Source organism: Bombus vosnesenskii, unplaced genomic scaffold, assembly GCF_011952255.1.
Source record: "Bombus vosnesenskii isolate JDL3184/JDL3185 unplaced genomic scaffold, Bvos_JDL3184-5_v1.1 scf7180000013431, whole genome shotgun sequence".
NCBI lineage: Eukaryota > Metazoa > Arthropoda > Insecta > Hymenoptera > Apidae > Bombus > Bombus vosnesenskii.
This window is the reverse complement of record NW_022883046.1, coordinates 577559-597607: the sequence shown is the minus strand read 5'-3', so window position 1 is coordinate 597607 and position 20049 is coordinate 577559. Positions and strand designations below refer to the sequence as shown.

General features: G+C 48.8%; 1 protein-coding gene across 9 annotated transcripts in view; it reads left to right on the top strand.

The window, feature by feature from the left end:
* The window catches only part of LOC117238021 (A-kinase anchor protein 200-like), a 61624-nt gene that overhangs the window by 7694 nt on the left and 33881 nt on the right, over positions 1 to 20049 (top strand). The window contains exons 1-2 of one of the 9 annotated variants that reach the window (XM_033502539.1): positions 14925 to 15412; positions 16078 to 16250. The exons of 1 other annotated variant lie outside the window; for it this stretch is intronic. The gene's annotated coding sequence lies outside the window, so the exon portion shown is untranslated. 7 more of the 9 variants (XM_033502540.1, XM_033502541.1, XM_033502545.1 and 4 more) reach the window with 7 other exon arrangements.

The following is a 20049-nucleotide window of genomic DNA, read 5'->3' as shown; positions in this document are numbered from 1 at the left end:
TCGATGGCCGCACGCGTCCAATCTATGTATTTGAATTTTCCGACAGGTTTCCGAACACGCGACGACACTGAATTTACGTTTAATCATATCGTGTCGGAATTACGCGCTAACGAACCGGCGCGTTAATCGGTTCTGAGTCACTCGAAACACCCACGGTAATCTAGCCGCGTTATTTCCGCGCGACCGTGGGATGTCGTTACTTTTTTTCCAACGTTCTCGCGAGTGAATAAACGGCTGGCTGGTTAAACGTGAGTACAATGGCACGATTATGGCGCGATGTCTTCGTCCTTTGTGGCCGCTTTAACTCGATCAAGTCGCCTCGTGGAACACGTTAAGATTAGACTGTACGAGCGCAGCCGCGTTGCCGGTACTCGTTTCTCTTTCAGGGTAGCACGCCACCCTAAAATAGTTTCCGTGCACGGAGGGCGTGTTCAAGGTGAAGGTTAAAGTTCCGTTCGTCGTGAGAGAGTGACGCGCTGACAGATTGAAGCCTCGCCGAGGGTGTTCCAGTCGAATCGCGTACGATCGATGCGACCAGCGCTGTTGCTTCCTCTCTCCAGCCGTTCGTTTCGATCGTCCGTGTCTCGCGTAAAAGGACCCTTACGAGTCTTCCGCGTCCAACGAACGTTCGCAATTTTATGCATCTATCGTTGCTATCTATTATTAAGGGAATAGATAAAAGTGGAGTTTCTCACAGTCGTGGCAGAGCGTTACGCCGGAGGAGCAAAAGTAGGCCTCGAGGGTAAAGCGCTTCAAGCTTGACAAATTTTTAATGAAACGTTACGCGAAGAGCGGTGCCTCGGTCCCGTTGGGATATGGAACCGCACGTAGGAGCGTGCAAAACGCACATTGTGTATCACCGTTTCTCGGAGTCGAGTTAAAACGAGACCTTAAAATAGTACTAGCGTGTAGCATGGTGTGCAGTCGGTGTTCGAGGTTAAGGTTAAGGCTGTATCGCACGCGGTGCCGCGTGACTACAAGGGCAACGCGAAGACGTACGAGCACCACTCGAGAGAAACGATTCGAGTTGTATTTAACCCTGTGGTGCTGTGCCTTTTACCGTGACACGACGCCGCGTGCCTCCTCCCTCGTAACCGACTCGACCGACATCCTCGAAAAGTATCGCAGCCGCACCAGCTTTTTTACACTTTGCACCGTTTGCTCTGCGTTCGACTCTGCACGATACACGAGGAAGAAAAATCAGAGTCGTAAAGCTCGCGATGGGGAAATTCGAGCATATCGGGAATATAAAAAGCACGGAGAGATAAAAAGGCGGCGATAAAAATTGGTTGACACTCCCCCGAGGTCTGCGGGCGGATTTCCATTTCACGGCAGCTACGTTCGACTAGCTTCTGAAGCGAGATGGAAGGCTAAATGGGACCGAGCTGATATATATTCAGGTTCCGGTTTCGCCATGCTCGGTTGAGTACAGGGTTCAGGGGAGACACGCCTAATGTGTATCCTCTGTGCTTGTAAACGCGCAACATTTAAAACTTGTGCTGGCCGAGAGCTTTTTATTTTTTCCCCTCCTCGTTAGTCTTGTATTTTGCGCCACGGTGTTTCGCAACTCCGACCACCATAACTCGCAAGTAGAGCATACGGTATTTCGCACAAGACTCGCGAACGTTCGTTTACCGATACATTCAACTCGGATCCAAGCTCGTTCCGCTTTTCCTCGAACTTTGCCGTCCTTCTATTTTTTAGCGAGTGCCACGTTCGTTTATCTAGCTGGAACGAGAGGCACAACGAGGATTCTCGTTCCGGAGCAACCTGGGGACACGATTTCGTTATCTTCTCCGATAGACCTACATTGAATTTTATCGCGAATTTTATTCGTTCGATACTCGTTTCGTTCACGTCCCGTGGTTGACTCGTTCGAAGGATATACAGACACGGCGCGTATCGTCGTTCACCAGCGTTAGAGAACGTGAGACGTGTTTTTCTCGGTTGAGTAATTCCTTTACGGAGATACGGTGTAATGGAGTGTTTCTTTGGCCTCCATGACCTACGTCGTTAAGATACATGGTAGAGATGGAAAATCTAGAATGGACAGGGCATCGCGAAATCTGCGCGTCTTCAGACTGGTAACGTGAAACGATTCGTTCACGATTCGTAGGGACATGGAGCATTCCTGACATTAACGAGATCGCCGTGCGTCACCCGATACCGTTAGGCGACCACCGAAAAATTCGCGATGATCGGGCATATTTTGTTTCCAACTTTGGCCGAAACTGGGTGGGTAGGTTCGCGCGGTCGAATTCTGCTTGAAAAACCAACGTCGTCGCAGCGGATACAGTAACGCGTGGATTTGCAAATGCCAAGCACGCGGAGCGCAATTGTATTTCTATTTGGTTGACGGAGAGTCGAATGGATTATCGCAGCAGCTCGTTCCGCCGTGGCGACTGCCTCTATAGTACGCCACTATTCGAGTGAGTCATACGGACGACCGATAATCTGTGTCGGTGTTCGTGTGTAGCGAGCGCGTGAATAGAACGGCTAGCAAATAGAGGAAAAAGGGACGGGGCTGAGCGACCGAGAGAGCAGATATCGTACCGTTTTCTATATCGAGGATCGAGGGAGAGGAAACTTCAACGAAAGGATCGAACCAGACGTTGGAGTTGTAGTGGAGCGGTTGGCGAGAAAACGGTAAACTGCTTCACGGGACCTGGTGAACGTTGTACGTATTCTGTATATCGAGTAGACGAGATACAGCCGTTTCTCCGTGGACCTCTGAACATAACATCGTTGATGAAATTGCATCGATCTGTCCTAACACGAAAATGTACGCGCGTTCATCTTCGTTACCTACTCGCTTCAATTCGTACCAATCTACTCCAATCCGCTTTGAACGTTTTCAACCTCCTTCCGATCACCTTCGACCCGCTTCAGTTGGCATCGCCAACGCGCGTATAGTATAATTTAACGAAAACAGATCGTGTTCCTTTTATGCAATAACTAGGAAGCAACGATCGGTATCTCGGAGTACGCGAGCTGCGTAATTTTCTCCGACTGCACTTTGCCAGATTAAACTCGTTGCATCGCACTCCTAATGAATTTTAGACGACGAGAAATAAGTGGCAGGTGAAAATCTAGCTGAAAAGTCGAACGACGTCGAAAAGCACGTATTTTCCACAAGGCCGAAGACGGTGGATACCGTTCGATATCGGCCGTGATACGTTTCAACGCAGTTACTCGATTTCGAAAGAAGTTGCCGATGCCTATCGTGACCCAGTTGAAGCGTGGGCACACGGCATCGCGGAATACGTCCCTGCGATGCTCCAAGGATGGAGAAAGAGAGACGAAAGGACGAGCAGAGGTCCTGGTAATTAAGGCGTTTCGACAAACGTACATCGCGGAAACCGGTTATCCCGGCATCGGCGCGTTTCACTCGTGTATACCTGCTGGAGGTTGCTTGCAAGGTTGCTCGAACCGCTGGCCCTGACGGTCCTTTGAGCCACAAATATGCGTAATCTTGCGTATAGGTAGGAAGAGCCGAGTCTTCTTTCGCGTTCGGCTTTGCTTTCGAAATCCCTCGCTTCCTGGTCTTATCCGACCTACAAATTCACGTCCGCGCGACTCCCTCCGCCTTTTAACGAATTTATTCGCCGCCTCTAACGAGCCTATGTTTCTTTTTTATCTCTTGAATAGGAATTTACGTTGAAATGTGGAATGGCAGAGAATTCAGCGAACCAAGTCGTTGGCGTAGACCGTAGACGAATGATGTCGTTTAAGACAGGGCTTCCCTGGAATATATCCAGCAGCACGCGGTTTTCAAGCACCGCGGAGTAAATCCTCGAGAAAAATCTCGTCTCGTCCAGCGAGCAGGAAGTATCGAATTAACGCGTGATCTCGTCTCTGTAACACCGTACGAGCGGCTTAACCTCTAAAACCAACGCTTCAACCGCTTCTCCTCTCTTTTCGTCTCTCTCGCCCTCTTCCTCTTGCGGTTATACTTTTAGCAGCGCTATGGTTTACGATTTATGCTTATTCTGCTCTAGTGGTTTGCTAATTTGGAACAGACCAACGCGTTTGGTCCCTGTGCCCTAGGTCAGTTATTCTCGGTACTCGTCTAATTCGTCGAGATCAATTCGACGCGAGTTTCGTTCACGAAAGCGGTATGTCGTCGTGATCGAAAGAGATCCTGGGCGCAATCGTTACTGAGAATCATTATCGAGTATTAATTATTAGTTATAACGTTGATTATTAGAATTTCACCGAACATTTAAAGCTGACGTCGTACTTATAAAGCAAAAAGCTAATTAGCAAAGTTGGAACAGAAGTTTTAGTTGACGGGTGAGATCAGACGGTGTCCAACTCAGCTTTCGCGGAGCAGCACCACGAGCGTGGTTGAGTTCGCATGACTAGGAAGTCTTTTTCCCCAAGTTGTTGTTCGTTCCGAGAACTTCCCAGCCAGAGATTAGGTAATCACGGATGAATTGGTATCCGAACTCGGCGTGTAATTCAAAGCGTAATCTTGTTTCGAGCTTTGTTCGTCCGTAATACATAGTTGGGAGACGTCTCGTAGAAAGACGGATGTCTCGGAGAATTGCAGTCTCCCTCGCTTCGACTATTGCCGTAACTAAGAAAGCGGATCAAACGCGAGAAATTGTAATTTAACACGGTGATGTATCCCCGCTCCTTTTTAAAGTATGTAATATGGTAGAAATGTCATTCCAACGGAGATAGAATGGCTTAAAGATCGAAACGCAGGGAACTCGATAGATTTCAGTGTCGTGTACATACGTCTTTCGAACATCGTGGGAGACTGCGTAATATTCAACGAATGGAGGAACGATCTCTCCCTTTTAAAAGACGCGATCCAGCGACGAGCGGAGATCATCTTTGCAGATTAAGCCAAAAGAGGATCGTGAGTGTCGAGTATCGTCTCGTAAAGGTCTCGTGGATTTTTATGTCGGAGCCAGCTCTCTATGCCCGCTGCTACGAGCGTACGTTAGACACGCGTTACGAAGCGAAATATTTCAAAATCTTTCTCGTCCCGGTGGTGAGTCGAGGCAACTTTAACAACCTGATCGGTAAAATGCATAAAACAACCAGCGGACGGCTGCTGTTCTCGACCGTGGCACGTTGACCACCTTTGTGGTAACGTTATACCGAAGCCAAAGAATACCGGAACAGTGGAGGGATGTCGAACCGAAACTTCTGCCAACGAAGATTTTGCGATCGATCCGCTCTTTCTTTCCCTGGTTCGTTCCAAAAACGAGTTCAAAGTTTACCGAGTACGTACTATTTACAGCCGCTTATCGAAACCCTTGAGCTCGAGTACTGGATAGTGGGAAACTTTGCTTAGTCTCGCATTATCATCTTCAAACATACAAACACTTTCGTATATATTTACATTTTAAGTAGAAGCGACAGGGATGAACGATCGTAGAAATCCCCGCGGAGAGAGATCACGATGACATTGGATTTCGTTCGTGGATATCCGTCGATCTTTGAATTTCGTTTGGAACGCGTTCGCGACATGCTCGCAGTCGAACTTTTGCCTTCGATGTTTGAGACAGATAAACGAGAGGGACAGAATCGATAAAGTGACTGGCCCGAGTTCGCAGGGTTTTCTAAAGTTCCATGCTATCCGCTCTAGTAGAAACAATAAGGAATCGCGTTAACGATGATAGCACGCGTACGGCGACCTTGTCTAATTTTTTCGTCTCCACCCTCTCCCGTGTCCCCTTTCTCTTGGTGTCTCGTACACCGAGAATGTATGTTCGGCTTCCACCACGATATAAGGATTATAAATAACGCCATTGGGGAAAGCGTTTGTCCTTGGATATCATACGAGAATCGTGTACGTATGTACCGGCGCAAACGTCGGGAGGGGGAGGTCCCTCTTCTATACAAAGTTGATTGTCCGGCCTTGAATCTGCGGCCAGATGTGCTACGAGCGCCCTGTCTCTCGTACACGCGCGTACCTCCAGCCTGTATTCTCGTCCAGATTCGTCCCAAAAACCTGTTGTGCTGGTATCCGAAAATCTCGATCGCTTTGACAAACGAGACGAGACGAGACGAAATTGGACAGAGGAAAATGCAACAGCCACGGAGAATTTTTCACTCTGAAAGATATTTGATCGATAAATGAAAACGTTTGAGAGAATAGCGTCGTCGGTACTATATTAGTTAATTCAGGAATGGAGTCACCGTTGGTAAGAGACATTCATGGTCTCTCTAGATTTTGGTTCTTTAATGAGTCAGCCGGTGATTGTTTCACGAAACCGAAGCGGCCCAACCCAGTGTCCTTCGCCATTCCTGCCAGTATCTCCCCTAAATACGCTGTCTCCTGGCCGTGTCCCTCTGCATAGGGATAAGCTTCGAGCCATGGGGTTGGTTGTGTCGGCTTAGAATATTGCGGGGGTGGCTAACGGTGGAGAAAACCCCATGAATCATCCGACGTACAATCAATACGAAAGCACCGACCCTCCTAGCGCACCGTCGCGACGCCGAAGCGATGGAAACACGTAGTTCGCCACGTATCAGTTTGCCACAGGGTGCTGGACGTCCTCATGCTGCCACGGCGAAAAGCGGCCAAAGGATAACCCTCGCGGCGAATCTTCGCCTTTCCGTCTATGCGAATTTTCGACTTTCCCTCGGGCGATCGTTGTATCGATCGCACCGATGCAATCTAACATGATACGTAGTTGCTGGTCGTGCGGTCGACAATTGCCTAACGTATGGTATTTTTCCTGGAGAATGGCTCGCGGCAGCGTTAGCGATAACTTTGGCGTCGTTCAACCGCCATTCGTCGCCGGCCCCTCATAAGAATTTATGAAATGCTTTGGAAAACAAGGAATCGGAGCCAAGCCGTTTAGTTACCCGAAGACTTGGATAGCTGATGGCCGATACTCGAGGTTTTAGATTAGGAAATTAATCGTTGAACCGTGACAAAATCCAGCGAAAGAATGCTTTAGTTTTCTGATCCACGATTAGATAAAAGGTACAAAGTCACGTTATCAACGCTGCAAAGTTTCAAGCCTTATACACATGTATCGGTGAAAGTAGCGTATATTGGAATTTCGTCGGATATGACCGAAAGATTTCGAGGCATCCGCGCCACGGATAAACGATTTTGCTAGAAGAGAACGAAAGACCGCACGGTCTGGTCCGCGGCCGGTCGTTTATTGCACTTCGAGCCATCCTGCCAGATAAAGTAAACCGCTCGAATCTCCACCATTTTTATTATCCCGCGTGGTTTCAAAACGCGTTCGAGGAGTCGTTCGACTATGTCGTTTAACTTGTGTTATTGAATTCGAAACGAGCGAGCACGTCGACCGTCGAGCGGAATTATTTTTCTTGGCAAGAAATCGCAGGTGCGCGTCGCCTTCTTACTTTAAACGAATCACCGTGTTGAAACGGTGGAATTTCCGATATTCCCTCTTCCCTTTGTGACCGCGTGTTTTCAATTGAGAATTCACCACAGCCGACCAATCTGCTTTTTTCCTTCTCGCGGATTCCAATCTAGTTTTTGCGATCCGTCTCATCGATATTCCAAGCTAGATTTTAACGAGTTTGTTTTCCTCGCGGTAAATGCTCGTTTCCGTTTGTCCCGTTCATGTACGCTTGCCTACGACGAAATACGAATCACGGTACCATCGGTCTTCGCTGCTAGAACTCGTACGATGCTACTAATTGCTTGAAGAATGGCATAGAATGAATTAAACGACCCGACAAAATGCGGCCATTCAGTTTCACTTACGGTCAAGATGCGTGGCGTTGCTCGTTTCTTCTGTGGCACGACGCCACGTTTTACAATATTCACATATTCTTCCGTTCGATACGTACGAAACGAGTGATCGATCCCTCGAACCGTTCCCTTTTTTCATCGCCAGTCGCGTCGTGCCTAAAACAATGAACACTTTCGGTTATTTAAAAACGCACACGCATCTGTCTAACTTTTTTGACGCATTCGTTCGTACGCGTTTCACGCTGAAAAACACGGCGCACCGCTTTAAATTAAAATGGACGTTATTTAAATGGACGACTTTACATCTGTCTCTTGCGCACCACCTGGTAGACCATTTAAATCAATGACGCCTAACATTCGACGATACTTAAAATCTTTGGATACTAAAAAAAATTATCTCCTCTTTTTGTGGATCTTTTTTTCATTGTTAAAATTCTTAGAGCGTAATTTACGCACGCAGGCGACGCCGCGACGCCGGCTCCTGGAATTAATTGCACGCGATAAGAGAGTTATGTCGGCTTTTCCAAATGCTTTTCTTCCACGCGAATCAACCCTTAATATAATTGACGCGTCGACTGTGTCGGGCTCGTGCTTGTTTTCAAAAGCCGAGTCACGACTTTTGATCACCTTTATCCTCTGTAATTAGAGACACGACGTTTCCTCCTCTTTAAAAACGTACAAAGCTCGTTAAAATTTGAAGCCACAGTTTTAGAAATGGTACTTCCGAGTATATTAACTTCCTCTACTATACCAACTTCCGAGGTACTAACGTGCAATTCGCTTTGTCTATGGGATCTCGTCGTTGTCGTCGAGTTTCGTTAGATCAGCGAAATGCTCGTGGTAGGATGGAAACGTTTCCTCGAATGTAGCGACTTGGTTCCTGGTTTCGACGTAAACTTTTATATCGGGGTGGGTCTAGGTACGAGCTTCGCCACCCTCTCGTTCGCAAATCGTTTGAATCGTCGTAGACGCGAGTACGTGAGTGGGCTCGAGTCTTGCACGTAACTGGTACACCCTATATAAGATCGTAGTCACGTTCCACGTGTACGAGTCTCGTGGTGCTCGCATGGTGCGTGCCCTTATGAATGAAATCAACATCGAGGACCGTTTCGTGACGCTTAATTAGAACTTAATTGCTGCGAGACTGGTGATTTACCGCCTTGCTGAAACAACGACGACGGCTCTACCCGTCGGCCACAATGAACGACGTATCATTAGCCTTTTAGGCAAAGTCGTGGCTTGAAAATTACGTTCGGCCGTGTTACACACGTGGATAGGTGATTACTGCGCCAGCCAGACAAAGTCCGTTGTTGCTCGAATTCATCGAGGAAGTAAAGGTGTTTCGGACTTTAATTATGCGTGGGCTGCGTGCATTCCATCGTACAGTCGCACGTGCTTCGCATTTCAGATGGAGAGAGTTGGATCGAGCGCGTAAAGAATTTACGGAGCAATTGTGGCACGGCAAACAATCGCCCTCGTTTCTCCTCGAGAGTAAAATCTGCAACGATTAATGTACTTAGAACACAGTGATCGTGCCCGGAATCGCGTACGAGAGACGTTGCGGAGTCCGATGCGAGGACGATCTCTAGGAGACGAAATGGTCATGCATATTCGCTGAAAAATTCATCGACTATGCGTCGTCGTTCGTGATGCGAATGCGCCAAAGAAGGACGTTTAAAAATTTACTTTCGCTCGACGTGGCTGACGAACGCGGGAGTGCACCGACGACGAATCAAGCCTGCATCGTCGAAGGTCGAACTCTCGATTGGGGATGACAGATAGGTTGGCGGCACACGGTGACGACGATACTTTGCACGTGCGAGGAAGGAGATATCGATGGTCGGTTTCGAGAGGACAAAAGTTTCGACGGGAAGCGAACGTGCGTTTCCCGGGATGGTATGTGCGCGCACGAGTTGGCTCGCGTATTTGTACGAGCGCATTCCGCGTGTACGTGCACCGGTTTTCGTTGAGCAGCGACGACGTGTGCTCGATCCACGTCCGTCTCGATACGGAGTTGTAGGTTTTCGCGTGTACATGCCGAGGCGCACGATCCTGAAAATAATTTCGGGCGCCAGCCGTCCAGAGTTCCGACGGATGCGAGGGATTCGTGCGAGTGATGAACTTTTATTCGGAAGTGGAGGTTTAACCGTATTAAAATGGCAGGTCAGAGCCGGGCTCGGCACTCGATGTCTACATGATTCGTGAGTGCGTGGACCGTGTGTTTAAGGTCGCCGGAACCGGCGTCGAATAATATAATATTTAGCGGTCGTTGGTGCTTTGAAGTCACGAATGTCCTCCGCTCGGACTGATTCGTAATTTATGACCCGATTCAATGGAACGATTCTGGATCGTCCGTGATTGGGATATGAGTAATTACGTCGTTGATTTCCTTTCTGATCGAATCAGCTCGTCAGGCCCTGCATGTTCGTGCGTCCTTCGATTATGCGATGCAAAGAAAAATTCGTTGGCGGAGAGAGCACACAGTACGCGGCGATAGGTTTGTGCCGGGAATAGTTTTTCTTACACACACGGTGTTTGTGCGTCGCTTTGAACGCGATTAAGTAACGCGATAAAGTAGTCCGAACAAATAACATCGTGTTCGATTCACCGTGGCGTGAGTAAATATTTGTGCCTGAAATGGCCAATGGAGAGCTTGCAGAAAATGCTCGGTGAATTTCTAACGTCTTTACACGACGCACACATGATTTGTCTTTATCTACGTGATATCTTGACAGAGTGTGTACGTTAGATCGAAACTCGTGTATAACGATATGTATCGCGTTCTAACGGTTTGTCCAGTTATCGTTTTTCGAAAACGTGCAGTGTGTGTACCTACCTTGTTTAACTTCTCGTGATCGCGTCGCACACGAAATCGTTTGGAGGGGAATGGTCGCGCAAAGGCTGGCAAAAAGTAATTTCGTCCGTGAAGAATCGCGGATAAAAGAAAGCAGGAGATGCACTCTTGGATCGGCCACCTACGTTGACGCTGACGAACCAACGCGTGTCGAGCCAATCGGCCAGTGTCAAGCGAATCCGCGGCGAAAAGCTTTCTAAATCTAACAGTGACGACGAAGAACGGATGCGCGATAGAGCTTGCTGGCATCGAATCAGCGACAGGCAACGCGGCCTTGTGCTCAATTGCATTTTCGTCGAATTACAATTCGCGTGATATTTCATCTGGTCGTTGACCTCGCGCGGCATCGAAATGCGTGGGCGTTCATTCATTGGCCAAGAAAGCTTGGACGTGTCCGAAGTATGTACCTGTGCCATTTGGCATCGTGTCATAGATACACGTCGTACATCTTCATTAATTGGCGCCTCGAATAGCACGTGTCTACGCAACCGACTACATACCTTTTACACTCGATTCACTCGAGCCACCGTCGACGCGTTTTAATTGTTTCATTTCGAGCTTCGTTGAACTCGTTCGTCGGAAGGTTGAACGCATCGACACGATCGCGTAATGCTTCGATTAACAGCTAAACTAAATCTTCTATCCGAGTAATCTTATCCTCGGAATTGTCAGATTGTCGCGATTAATCGAAGTGAGATCGAAACAGTTCGTGACTCGACGTAAGTATATATATGTATATATATACGTCAAAGCTCGATAGACGATCGGATTTTCAAGTATGTATGTACGTCAGTACGCGACATTCTTCGAGTAGTACGTTCACACAAACGTTGTCGTAGTCAGCGACTAAGGTGGAGCTTCCGTTTCCGGCAATGAACGTGCCGTATAGGAGAATCAACACCGTCTATTACACGCTATATTCGTACGCAGCTCCCGGAGTCGCCTTTTTCCGCTGGAAGGCAGCGTATTCCTTCGCTCGTCGAACGTTCACTATACATTTCGGACGTTTCGTCGCGCGCTGCTTTCACCGAAATATTCTTGGAATATCTACGCACGATTTGGAGCCCCCATGTTAATCAAGTGCTTTCTTTTTCCAATCTTTTTCCCCGTGTCTAAAAGATTTATCTTTTTCGTAAAAGTTTTAGAAATGAACTATGTTCTCTATGTTCAGGGAGGAACGAATTACGAGAACGTTTACTCCACGACCATTAGCTGCTACTTTATTAATTTAAGAGGTATAATAGTGGTCCCAGTCAAGACATAAAGGCTAACGTTCCTCGTGCATTTCGGTCGGAAATGCGCCGCGGCCTACTCTTCCTTTTTTCCTTTCTTCTTGGCTGCTTCCGTTTAGGAGACCGTGTAGGAGAAAGCTCCCACACAAAGAGGTCGTTAATAAGTGAAGAATATCGTTGGTTCGAAGTTCGTACTTTCGGTATACGTTGCCGCGAAGGAAACGATCGTGTTCTCCGAAGCAGCGCAATTCTTCGTAAGCACTATAATCGATAGAGCGTACGCGCAATCTCGCGTACACGTAGACACGCGGCATTATCGTCGCGTATCATGGAAATCGCTTCTCCGTTCGCCATATGCTCGCCGGTGTACCGTTGTCGAGTCTCCTTAGAGAGAGCCGGTTTTCATTTCCTGCCGCCACGAAAGAATGGCTAGCATCCGTCGATAGCCACTCTCTCCGCCTCTTTTTGCATACTCTCGATGCCGGGTGTCGTTATTTTATTTTTCCGCGCATTCTCGAAGACCCGAGAGCTCGCAGAGACGCATCCGCCGTGCCGGCCAAGAGTTTCTCGTCGCGGCGAATTAACGCGTGTCGAGCGACGTTGTTAACATCGCCACGGAGAATCAGTTAGGAGCGCGCCTTCGCGTTCAACGATTTTCAGAGCGCAAACGTTGCGGTAATAGCTCGCCGGAGTTAAAAGGAGCGAAGAAATGAAAAGGAACTGACGATGAAAGATTCGCTGCTCTTTACTTAACGGGCGTACTAGCCGTTTAAGCACGGTGACCATTCATGGAGAAAACGATCGCCTTGGGAACAGGCCCGGAGATCAAAGAAATCTCGTGACGACGTTCAACCGACCACGGGCACATTGTTCGTCGATAAGGATATCATTCTGGAAACTGTGATTCGTCATTGTCGCGTCTCTAATTGGGTTAATGTGTTTCGTAGCGAGGTCTCTCTTCGGCTTGGAAGCAATGCCAATTATCAGCGGCGGTGATGTCGTGACAGATCGTTACGTTCTTTATTCGTTCGATGAGACGAACGGGCCAATGTTGAGAAGAGAAAAAGAAAGGTAATTCATCCGATCGAGGAGATAATAAACGCTAAGTAGAGTATTCGAACAAGTGGGATTATTCGGGTCGTGTCGTTAATCGAATTTATTATTCGGCGATGACATCGTCGGTACCACTGGGTTGTTCGATTAACGAAAAGCGTAGGATCGGCCGATACCGGAAGATAGATTTTAATTATTTGTTGGCGTGCCCCGCGCACGTCAGATTGCGCTCTAATAGGAAGCTGCATTCGGGCAACCGTGCGCGCTCCTAAAATCGATTTCCATTAATTCGAGGAAAGCCATTATATTCCGGTCTGAGAATATATGTATAGCCGAATATCTCCGCGCTACCCGTTATGTCATTCGGAGTGGTTTCAACGCGAATACCTTCCGCGCGATATTACCTTGTCTATAGCGTGATCGCTTCTGCCTATTAACTCGCGGCAACAGCAGCAACGCTCCGATCGGACCGGCATCGTTACGAGCAATTCGTAGCGTTACGGTTTCCTCGTTTCGAGTGAGTAACCTCGCGGTCGGTTCTAGAACCGTTCGACAAATTACGTATATCTTTTCTCGTTCCTTATCGCGCGTTTTGCCACCATCTCTGTCGTGAATCGTTGCTCGAATATTTCGGCCCCGTATTTATCGGCAGCTCGAGGTCGAAAGGATCGAAATGGACAATTAGGTTCTCCTTCGTGGAAAAGAAAGCGTTTATCCGGTTATTGTTTGACGTGTACAAAAGTGTCCTCGACACGGAATGCTCGGTTGCATCGAGTCAATGGGCGTATACAGTAGTATGCACACTGAAGAATTCGATACCTAGAGCCCGGAGGACTGGTCATCGATAACCGATATCCGCTGAACGAAACACGGAGGCATAGATTGTCGCGAATTGAGACGGATCGGGGCTTACGCATACCGCGCAGGGATTAGCTTTTCTTCGGACCGTGGTCGGTTTCGCGTAGCTGGCACGTCGCGGCGTACGGGGAAATCGATAAATATCCGCGTGATTTCAAAGTTCGCCAGACGGTATGGGTGGTCGCGTCGTTCGGAAATCGATGCGACGACATAGTTGCGTCGAGGAACCGCGGGGGGCAGGGATTTTACGTGCTCGTTGTGGAAAAGCGACGGGTCGCGACGCATCGAAGTCTCTGAAGGACCAGAGAGAGAGAGTTGAACGTTTGGCCTGCCGGTGTCTAGTCGGAATTCCTAAATTCCGGACGCGGCGAATTGTTATCTAACTTGTTGGGCTCGGGTCGAGAGTGGTCGATGTCGGTGTCGAGAGCGTTCCTCTGGTGCCGCTTTTCGCATTAGTCACTGCGACGACAGGCGAAAGGCGGCTTCGTAGTCGTAGTCGTAGTTGTAGGCGAGAGCAACGGCAGCAGGTATACGCGTATTTTGTTTCGCTCGAACGACCACCGTAGTTGTCTATAAACAACCAACGATTTCCAGGTAGAATGCGCTACAATCGCTGGAGATTATGAGACAGCGGCACCTCTACGGATAATCTTACGACTTACGACTCTAATTGCTTTGGGGAAAAAAGAAAAAAAAGGAAGACGATAAGAAGGATCGCGTGGTATAGTATACTGTGAGCGACGTGCCATTCGTTTAATCGTACGAATTCGCGATTCTTCGGTTGTCGCTTGACTTTCGCGAATCGATTTCCTCCCACTTGTTAAATTCGGTCGAAACGCGTTACGGTAGGTCGTTTACCGAGTACCACTGTCCATATCCAAACACCTCAGTCCGCGTATCTGGTCGTTAGAAAAGCTCCGTCGAAAAAAGTTCATATATCGCGATTGAATGACGTCGATTAGCGAGCGATCGAGAATCGGTGAATTTTCGAGGGAGTACTTTGGCTACGGGGGAAAGAGTTGACCCTGAAAATGTGTAAATTCTATTGTGGAGCGAAACGTTGGCCGTGGTTGGAGATAGGGAGCCCTCCGTGACAGGACCCCGCCCTGGAGTCGAACCCCCCATACCCCGATGTTCTTAGCGAGCTCGAGGCAGGGCTGCCACCATCCGAACCGAGTCCCGGGGTGCCGGGCTCAGCCGATACGTTCCTGCCTCCCGTCTATCCCGGAGCTCATTCTTTCTCTAACCGTCGAGCAGTGCGGAGCGCAGTAAAACGAAGCGGCGCTCGGTTGTTCGAGAGTGAACGTATACGCTAACGCGGACTCGAGTAGCAAACGCGAACATAACGAGCTGAGCACGCGCGTTCGCGCGGATCAAAAGTACTCGCGACGAAGAATCGAAGAAGAAAAAGATCGTTACACGCGGTTCGTTGGACGATTTTTACCAGTTTGTGCGCGTTGGTCGAGCCCTCCCCACGCACGACTTCCTCGGGACAAAGAGAGAGAGGAGGTACGCGAACGCAGCCGAAACTCCGTTCGGCGGGAACAAAGGAACGGCGGTACCGAGACGAATCGTCGACGAGAGATCGGAGCAGAGAGAGGAAACGTGAAACGATCGATCGTTAGCTGCGGCTTCACGTAGTCCGGGGGTTCGCGATTATCGTCCTGTGCCCTGTGCCTGCCGATTGGTCGTCCTTGTCACGCTTCTATCGTACCTGGGGTGAGTTTCGCATCGCGATTAAGCCTGTCTATCGTGTTCATCGACGACTTCTTCGCCGTTCGAATCGTTGGAAAGGTGAAACCGGTGTTGTATCGTTGTTGGTCCGATGATACGTGCATGATACCGGCTTGTGGTTTAGAAGTTGAAGTGTTGTACGCGCACGAGCTACGAGAAAACGTCGGGAGAGATTTTCGAAGCAGAAGAGCACGAAAGAGAAGGAAAAGGAAAGGACAGGATAAAGGAAAAGGGGGAAGGAAGAAAGAAAGAGTGAAGGCGCGCGCGCGCGCGCATACACACGTACACGCACACGTACGCACACGTTTGAGGGAGAGAGAAAAAGAAGGAAAGAGCGAGCTACTAGCGAGCGAGAGCGAACGAGCGAGCAATACGTTGGTGACAGAAAGACGGTCGGACGGACAGACGGACCGACAGACGGACGCCGCTTCCCCTCCGCTTCTCGGCAGTCGGTCGCGCGTTACCGAGCCAAGTGGATGAGTTCGCGAACGCGCTCCTGCTAAAAGCTTCTGCTTGCTGTTTGTGCCTGACCGTAGGCGACTTCGGTGTTCCGTTTCCCTTTGCTTCTACCGAGCAAGCATTTCCTCGTGTGTCTCTGCCATCGTGCTCGGCTACTTCTCTTCACCTCTCGTACTCTCGTGTCTGTCTAGACGCCACGCATCGTGCTACACGCCCGCCACCGTCACCGTCGCCGCCACCTCGCCTCTACCTCTCGGAATAATATATCCAGTGTGTTTCTTGTGCAGAGTACTGGCGAGGGACGCTCCTTCACGAGAAAAGTTTCGCCTCGTCGCGCCACTTACGTCGCCCTCGACTACCGGAGGTGAGTACCAACCACCCCGAGTGCTCGTCGTTTCCTCGCCTTCGTTGGTTATATGCCGGGCCGTGCGCGCCCCATACACTAAACATTTTGTCTCTCCGCGTGTACGCAATACGTGCCGCCGCACCGGTCTTCTATTTAACATGCCCACCGTTCTTTCTGTCTTTTCCGTTCGTCGACTCCATATGCTCCGATCGGTCGGCCGTCGCATCGGTCGTTATGTTTCTTTCGCTTAGTGTCTGTCAAGAAACGAGAAATATAAGATCGCGCGTCGAGCGGGATTTCGAGTGTGTGTACCCCCGCGCCATTTTGAAAATGGGCAGCATCAATCGATATAGCGAGCGCCGTGCGGAGCCGGCTTTCAATTTCAGTCGCTCCAACGGTTTCGCTTCCAGTTCTCGACGCATGTATCGCGATGTTTCTCCTGCGTCGCATCGATCGGCGTTTAGCGATCGGTCGGAAAAGCCGCACATTCGTATTTGCATGATTGAAGAATCGTTAGGAGCAGCGGCCGGTTACGCCATCTTGATTCCTTCTCCCACCACTTGGCCGGTATTAACCCCCGAACGATCGACCATACGCACGATTTCGAGACTACCAGTGACCTTTCCCTCTGGGCACGATCCATTGGAATCTCGCGATCGACCTGGCCTCGTGGTATTCCGTTTTCTGTCCCGCTTCTACGTTTGTTCGGTCGGTGGGGGACTTTTGTCAGTCCCTGGGTAGGACCCATAGAAATTGGAATTTTTTCAAAAGGCAGGCCTTGTGTCCCTTGAGAGAATCGACACGGACAGAATGCTTCGTCTGCTCTCGCAGATTTAGCGTTTGCTGTTACCATGGTAAAGGAGAAGGAGAAGGATAGAAAGGAGATACGTTCTTGGCAAGCCGGGTGCCTTAAACAGAGGCGACGTGTCTGTCTACCTACAGTATTTCTCCCCTTCTCTCTCTCTCTCTGTCTCTCTTTCTCTCTTTCTCTCTCTCTCTCTCTTTCTGCTTTGTGCTGATTTTGCATAGCAGGCCTCTACCTGCCATGCATTTAAAACGCAGTCAAGGCTTCCACGGAAGCGATTGTTGTTGCTCGGGGAATGGCAGCCGGTGGAGAAAGGCCGAGAAAATGCTGATCCGACTAGCAGACCAGTCGCTCCTCCATACTCCGTGGTCCGTTGTTTCCCTTCGGGTTCCATGATCTCGTCATATTCGTCCCATAGGTAATTCATTAGATTTAGATTTAGGCGATTGGCGTATATCGGCCAATGCTCGGCTTTGTGGATGTTTTGCGATTTGCCACGTATTATTGTCCCTCCGTGTCCCCTGCGCTGCCTTTTTCTCTGCTTGCATCGCTATGATCGACGACAACCAGTTTCAGCAGTGGCGAGTCCACGCCATCCATGCGATAACGGGTCGTTAACTTGCCTCTACATCTGCCTTTCTCTCGTTTACAAGAACGAAGAAAAGAGCTGTTCCGACTGCTTAGGCAGACGCGCAACGCCACGTCGGAGTGCTTTTGAAACGCTCTTTACAACTCGACCGGTTTTCGACCGAAAACTCTCCTCTTCTCTTCCTTTTCGTCTCTGATATTTTTTCTCCATCTGTTTCCATTGTTCCTGTCGAAAATGTTGATCGATGGGTCGAAGCGGTACCGAAACTGTAGCGTGCTTCGAACCGAAAGCGTCCTATCTTTCTTTTTCGACTGTACCGCGTCAGTTTTTTCATACGTCAGGAAAGTTTACTCGCGTTATCCTCTCGGCATTCTTATCCTTGCGTTCCCTATCTCTCGGTGTTTACACGAGATTTTTGGATTCAGCTTCCAGGGACTTTCACCCTTGTCGGGCCAGGACCGCTTGGTGTTTACACGAGCGAAGGGTGCACACGCGGCGTGCGTCCCGATCAAAAATAGATCCACGTACTACTCCGGATATGTGTGTATTTTTAAGCCCACTCCAGCCGGGTGTACCCCGTGTCCTGGCCTGCCCCACCTTTGCCTCCATCCCGCGCGTACATAGGCTGAGCTTTCCTGTTTGCCCTTTACGACGATCACGGCGATTTTCATCGGCTGCAGTTCCCGTACGCACGCACGTGCGCCGCGCCAGATCCGTTCACGCATGCGGGACACGCGCCTGAATACGGGACGACGACGTCGCTTCATTCTCTCGGCACACTCGTAATTCTCAATTTCGAGAACAGTGGCCCGAGCAGATGTGCTTTTTTCGACGACAAATTATTCACCTAACATCCCCGCGTCACGAGTATTAGGCGTGTTCGCCTTGTGAAAATAATGGACGATTGATTGGGTGTACGCTGTTTATGCGGCGTTGCCCCCGGCCCGTTACTCCGTGGGAATCAAGCCTGCATCGTGCTCTCGCACGCACGTACTCTCGTGCGACAAGGGAAAAGGAATTTCCCTTTTTCTCCTTTTTTTCTTTTTTCTTTCTTTTTTTCGTTGGACTGATATGCGTTTTTTTTGCCGTTAATGACTCAACGGATGTGATTGTGTGTTGGTCGAGTACCACGTTCGACAAGTTTGTAAAACTCGCGCGCGAGCCTTCGATGCAATGTCCTTGATTTAATACAGCACGTTGCGTTAATCGGGACGATCGCGGGATCGTTGTACGATCGCGTTTACAAACGTGTTTCATGTTCTAACGCGGATATCTTAACGACCCGTGAAATGTGAAAGTGCGTTTGATCAGCGATTAACCGGACGCTCGTGGAACAATTTTCTGAGTCACTATGTAAATACGCTGAAAATGTTATCGTTATCGTTTCTCGAGAATTCGGCGTTCCCAGCGTTTCGTCGAATCGTGTAGATACAGTTTGGAACGTGCGCTTGTTTTGTAACAGCGATCGAAAGCGAGGACACTACGGCGACAGTAATATCGTTGAAATAGCATAAACGTCGTAGACGTTGTCTCATTAGCATCGTTCCAAAGTGTATATATACCGTTGGAATTTAGTTTCCCATACGTTGACCAACGCGGTCTTGGCGTGACATCGTCGTTCAGGCCTTAATAGTTCGACGGCAGTGACCTCTGAATGTGCCTATTAATCTATTGAGCGGATCTGCAAAAAGAAATCTCAGTATGTGTTTTATTTTTTACTATTCGCTCGCAATGAATCGATAATTAATTCGGAGGTTGACATCGAAATCGATATTCTCTTTCTCTCTCTTTTCCCCGCTCTCGGTCGAAATCTACGGGTGACGCAACAGAAAAGTACGTTTGCATGGAACTTGGTATTTTGCAAATAAAAATACATTACAAATGGCGTGTGATAGATAGGATATCGCGTTTTATTAAGTGTCGGATCGTTTCATGATTCAGAGATATGACACGATTCCCTTGGCTGTTTTGCCTTGTTTCCAGAAAAACAATACTTACCGTAGTGAGTCGTTGAACCGGTATTTGAAGCGTGAATCGATGAAATAAGTGGTTTCGATGGCGGCCGACTTCCTTTCGCGTTCCTACTATCTGCTTGGCTCTACTACGTTTTACGCATCGTGACTGGTACACCTTCAGTATTCTTTTCGTTTCGCTGGACGAAACATCTCGCAACGCGATGTCGTTCATGATACGCGTTGGATGAGATATCTTGTCATGTTGTGTTGTTTACATAAGACTGGGCGAAATATCTAGCGACGCAATATCGTTCATGCGATGCTTTGAACGAAATATCTCGCGTTTTAATGTTTACGGCTGAATGTCGTTTATCGGTCATCGTAATGTAACATTATATACAATACCTTGCCTTGAATTATCTCATACTACAGAAAAATAAGATCACATGTTTACAGAAACAGAACATT